Source organism: Meles meles, chromosome 3, assembly GCF_922984935.1.
Source record: "Meles meles chromosome 3, mMelMel3.1 paternal haplotype, whole genome shotgun sequence".
Taxonomy (NCBI): domain Eukaryota; kingdom Metazoa; phylum Chordata; class Mammalia; order Carnivora; family Mustelidae; genus Meles; species Meles meles.
The window spans coordinates 66,890,904-66,897,289 of NC_060068.1; positions in this window are offsets into that span (position 1 = coordinate 66,890,904).

Consider the following 6,386-nt stretch of genomic DNA (forward strand, 5'->3'; position numbering starts at 1 on the left):
CATTTATTTTTTTCTGATCTATTGAGCTAGCTAGCTTCCAGTACAATTTTGCTTAGAAATGATGAGAGTTAGCATGTTTGCCTTGCTTCCAATCTTAGATGGAATGTGTGTCTGATTCAGTAACCATTAGTTGAAGGCTAACCACTTGATATGGAGCCAGTTTAAACTGAGAAATGCTATAAATACTTTAAAATTTTCCAAGACTTTGCATGGAAAAAGAAAGTAAAATTTTTTGTTCATAACTTTTTATACTGATTACATATTGAAATGGAATGTTATGAAAATTAATTTTCCTTGTAATTTTTTAAATTCAGACTATTAAAAATTTAGCACAATAAATATACACTATATAGGTATATATACATATACACATATGTTCATATAGACTTATACATATAAGCACGTATATATGCCTCATGAAATATTTTTAGTGGACAGTGATTCTTTTCTACTTCTTGGAATGTCGATTTAGTAGTTCAGCTATTTTGGATCATGAGGACAAAAATCACAGCCTATAGTTGGTTAAACAATGAGCTAGGAGGTCCTCTGTACTATGTTTCCTGTCAAGTTGTATCCTACCAAACTTAATTCACACAACTAAAAATAATTAAAAAAATTTTTTTTGTTTATTCATTTGACAAAGAGAGCAGAAGGAGGGGGAGCTGCAGAGAAAGGGGTAAGCAGGCTCCCTACTGAGCAGAGAGCCCAATGTTGGGCTTGATCTCAGGACCCCAGGATCATGACCTGAGATAAAGACAGATGCTTAACCTTCTGAGCTACCCAGGCATCCCCAAAAGTAAAATTTTATCCTAATCATACTATATCTATTTCAGGCTTTCTGTCACAGAACTAGGTAATTTTTACAATTGTAAGTGACTCTCTAGTTTACATTTGTAGATAAGTAAGTAAATTATGTTCACCAAAATCCTATATTGGTGAAGTGAGATTTCCTTTTGAGTTATTCATATTTTGTTTTAATAATGAATATTTAGTTAATTTGCTAAGAATTTGCTTGGATGTCAGTACTAAAATGAAAAACAAAAATTTACAGATAGTCTCAAAAATTGACCTGCCCAATTTATTTCAAACCTGAGAATTATCTATATTAGCTATGATTTTGGTGTCAATGTTGACAACGAAATGAGAGCAGTGTCAATTCCTCAATTGGATAGAATGAAATAATAGAACTGTAAAGGTATTTTCAATATTTATTAAAATTGGTTAAAATTCTCATTTACTGGTGAACCTTTAAAGAAAATTCTAAATCACATAAAACCATATAGTGCTATTTTATTTTTATTTATTTTTATTTTTTAAAGATTTTATTTATTTATTTGACAGAGAGAGATCACAAGCAGGCAGAGAGAGAGGCAGAGAGAGAGGAGAAAGCAGGCTCCACGCTGAGCAGAGAGCCCAATGTAGGGCTCAATCCCAGGACCCTGGGATCATGACCTGAGTGGAAGGCAGAGGTTTTAACCCACGGAGCCACCCAGGCACCCCATATAGTGCTATTTTAAACTGTGCTTTCTTAAGGTAGTTTGACAGAAGAGGTCACTATTGAAACTATACACTGAATCTCATAATGTTAAAAATATTATATTTTTTCTTAAAACCACTGAAAAGCCATATCAGTATTAGTAAAGTGTACAGAATTTAAAATCTTTGCTATATTGAACAATTAATGAATATTTATAAAATATCATGTTTGGAGAAAGTTTGCTTTTCCTGCATAGTAAAATTTATGACCAAATATATTCATCACTATACTAAACCTGCTTTAAAATTCCTGCACAGAATTGACATTCAGCCATGTTCTAACAGTTCACATACTGGCAAGGTCTACAAAGATGCCACTGAAAATATATATATAGTGCATAATTTTCATTTCTTTGCTGTCAGGGTAACATGTGTGCTTCATATGCTTAAGTGAAGTCTAGCAGTACAAATGTGTCAAAAAATCATAAAAATTTGTCTTCTATGACTAACATATAGGATTTAGGACCCTAGTATTTGGGATATTTATCTCTAAGGAGGAAAAAATGTATTTATTCTTGGATACACACACAAACACACACACACACACACAACCCTTATGTTTAACACATTTTACCTACAAGATTTAATGAAACAACTTAGCTGAAATAGCCATATTCCTTGTATAAATTCCCCACCCACATTGTAATAGCCTAAAATATAGCTTAGGATTCCATGTTCTTGGATTTCAAAAATGGTATTGGAAGGGGGAAGAAGGTGTGTTAATTAAACTTATAACCCTCAAAAGGAAATTATCTTCTACTAAATTTGTCTTTTAACTTTGTCAAGGTGTTTGCCATGGAAATAAATAAAATGAATTATGAGTTAGCTTGGGTTATTTTATTGCAAGTTATGGAAACTAAAACCAACTTCATTGAAGTAAAAAGTAGTAACTCTCATAAATGGAATGATGAAGATGGAGGCTGGTATCAGACCAAGTTGAGAAGACTAGGTTCTGTCAATTTCTCCACATCACCACTCAGCCTAACTCTTGCCTCTTGAGGACTTCATATTTCAGTATAATTTCTCCATTTGGTAGGCAAAATAGTTATGGCCACAAAATGTTGCCAACCATGGAAGTCCAGTAGCAAGAGACTAAACTAATAAAAGATAGGGCCTCATTTGTTTTCTGAATTATGAAGGTATATGCAAGTGTGATCTGTGGTGGGTTAGAGTATTATCTCTCCAAATAGTCCTCCCTCTACAACTGTGGCAGGAAAACAAAGTACGGATGCCCTAAAGTCACAGCTTACAGGACAAAGATTCTATCAAGAAAGGTTTACACACTGCTTTTTGTTTTTTCAGTTTTATGATTGATTTCCACTTGGTCTAACGGATTTTAGCTGAGGTTCAGACCTCTGACCAAGTTTTCCTTACCTTTTTGTCCTTGTTATTAAATTTATCATCAGTAATAGACTACAGTACACAAACATTAGTTTAAGTATGATAATTATTCCTTCTTGTGAAAAAGGGGCACCTGGGTGGCTCAGTGGGTTAAAGCCTCTGCCTTCAGCTCAGGTCATGATCCCAGGGTCCCAGGATTGAGCCCCGCATCGGGCTCTCTGCTCAGCGGGGACCCTGCTTCCTCCTCTCTCTCTGCCTGCCTCTCTGCCTACTTGGGATCCCTGTCTGTCAAATAAATAAATAAAATCTTTAAAAATATATATTTGCATAGGAGAAGAATAAATGAAACAAGATGGGATTGGGAGGGAGACAAACCATAAATGACTCTTAATCTCACAAAACAAACTGGGGGTTGCTGGGGGGAGGTGGGATTGGGGGGGGGGCTATGGACATTGGGGAGGGTATGTGCTATCGTGATTGCTGTGAAGTGTGTAAACCTGGCGATTCACAGACCTGTACCCCTGGGGATAAAAATACATTATATGTTTATTAAAAAAAAAATTTGGAAGGGGAGGCGAACCATAAGAGACTATGGACTCTGAAAAACAACCTGAGGGTTTTGAAGGGTCAGGGGTGGGAGGTTGGGGGAACAGGTGGTGGGTAATGGGGAGGGCATGTTTTGCATGGAGCACTGGGTGTTGTGCAAAAACAATGAATACTGTTACACTGAAAAAATAAATAAAATGGAAAAAAATATATATTTGCATAGATCATCATTTATGTATAATTATTAAGACTCTTTTCACTTTTCTTTTTTTCCTATTCTTTCATAATTTTTGTGCTCATTCTACTCTTTCTTGTCCACTTTTTTTCCCTTTCAAATTTTATCAAACCAATTCTAGATTTTTCTTTCTCTTTGAAATGGATATTTTCTGGCAACCATTGTAAAACATGCTTCTGTAAAATGAATACTAGTTATATGCCTGCATTATTTTTTTTACTACATAATTAAAGGTGTATTCGATCTAGGGCCAAAAAAACATGTCACCTGCAGTTAACATTAAGTCACATTTAAGGGTGTAACAAATTATTTCAATCTATATATTTTTAAAAATAACTGAGAGGCACCTGGGTGGCTTAGTAGGTTGAACCTCCAACTCTTGATTTCAGCCCAGTGGTGATCTGGGGGTGGTGAGATGGAGCCTGGCATCAGGCTCTGCCCTCAGTGGGATGTCTGCTTGTGATTCTTGCTCTCCCTCTTGTCTCTCCCCCACCCCATTCCCTGCTTATGCTTGTTCATTCACTTGCACGTGCTATCTCAGATTCGTAAACACATCTTTTTAAAAAAATTACTGAAAAAGTCTAATAGGCTGCTTCTAGTCCTTCTTGCTTGTATACCTAAAAGTTCATTTTGCATTTTGTAATTAGTTCCTGCGTTGAACTAAATGTAGAGATATTTAACACTCTTGTGGTAGCAATTTTTTTTTCAATTTTTTAATTTGTCTAAGCAATACACTGAATAGGCATGGAGGGAAGTAGTGAATAGAAATGATAAAAGAGATGATTAGAATAAATAAAATATTAATTTCCTATTCAACTATTCCATTAGACTAGTGTTTCTAAAGTGAGGTACCTGAAAAAAAAGTGAGGTACCTGGGACCCTTTTAGGGAATGTTTGCACAAGATCAGAATTATTCTTAAAACAACACTAGGATGATTGACTTTATCATTCTCCTCTTATGAGTCTGTAGTGGAGCATTTCAGACACTACAGGATGTATACAACATCATTGCTCTGATAGCCTAGAGTCTGTACTTGTATACTTGTGTTTTCTAAAAGTTTCTAAAGTGGTCAACTTAAGGTATAAATATGTGCATTTTCAGAGATTGACTTAGTTCTTGCATTTGGAGCTTCCTACTTGTCTTTGGTTATGCCTCCTCGAATCTGTATCCTTGTATCATCCCAAGAAATCATCATTTTGAGATCTTGAGGTTTTTCTTACACATGTGGAAACACAATAAGTGCACATCTTTAGTTTTGCGTGATACTGAATTTTTTCTATCTAAATCTTTAAAGTTATATAAAACTGTTATAAAAATGTTGAAATATTTAAAATTTTGATTGCAGTACATTTGAGTTATATTTAAGAAGTGTCACTTACTTAAACACAAGAGAGTTAAAAGACTCACTTTACCAATACCTAGCTGCACTAACTAAAGATGCTGAAAAAATTAAACTTAAATAACAAAAAATTATCTAACTTGTGAGAAGGAAAGAATGATATAAAGAAAGGAAAGATATAAAGAAACTGGTGAAACAACAAACAAGAAATGAAAGTATGATGAAAGTTATATTTATTTTGGAATTACAAATATCAGTATTTCAATTTATTTTGTCTCATGCAACAGAACACCTTTGCATAGTAGTATGACAATAGTTATGATGTGATGTAATATTAAGATTGACCATTTATAAGTTGAAGAAATTTCATATTTTGAATATAGATAACATAAGCTGCTGTTGGAACTTTTCAAATTGGAAATTAACTCCTGCGGTATCTTAAAGAGTAAGTTATTGTATCGTGTTGGCTAAGAGAACTATAGGATAGCTAAAAGGCAAAATATCTTGTACAGTGGGCATTACCAAATGTTGACTGGATGAACAACTAGTAAACAAAATCATTGCATTGCCACTTTCCAAGAGTTAATAACTTGATGAATTAAAGACTCATCTGTAGACACAAAGACTCTGTATAAATATCTCACTTGCAGAGCTGTACCTGCAAATGAATACATTTCCAGATGTGGCTGAACCCTGTTAGGATTTTTTTATGTAAATGATTGATATCAAACGTAAAAGTAACTGAATAGTCAAAGTGTTGAATAATCTCTTTTGATTCTTACGGTTTGTCCCATCACCTCTGTTGAGGAAATGGGCGCTGAGTAGGTAAAACTATACTGTTTCAGTATAAATCAGAGCCGTAGCAGCAACTTCCCCAGTATTGTTTCCTTATCACTACACACTCGTGAAAAAAAAGTGACATTTCCCTTACATGTCCCTGATTAAGTAGTAAAAAATAATTTTGTTATGTCTCAGCCCTTGAGTACAGATCCTTTTAGATCTCATTTGACAAAATGGTAAGTATATAAAGAACTTTGCTGTATACTAAGTACAGTAATAGAAAAAAACAAAACAAAACAAAACAAAAAAAACCTTGTGTGACTGAGGTACTGAGCTGTAATAGTAGATAGTAACTTCATGGAAGATGATTTTTACTTCCAAGAATGGCTAACAAAGAAACTGTAATATTCAAACTGAGTTATTTGACATTTTCTTAAAAATGAGCTCTTATTTTATTTAGAGTACAATGACTTCTTCATTACAAAAAGTCTGAGGATGTCTAATTAGACCAATTAGTGACTTTTCAAAATTTCTTGACATGGTTCACAAATTTTGCTCAGAGATGAGATTTCTTCATGGAGGATTCTTCCATTTGAAACTGCCTTGTG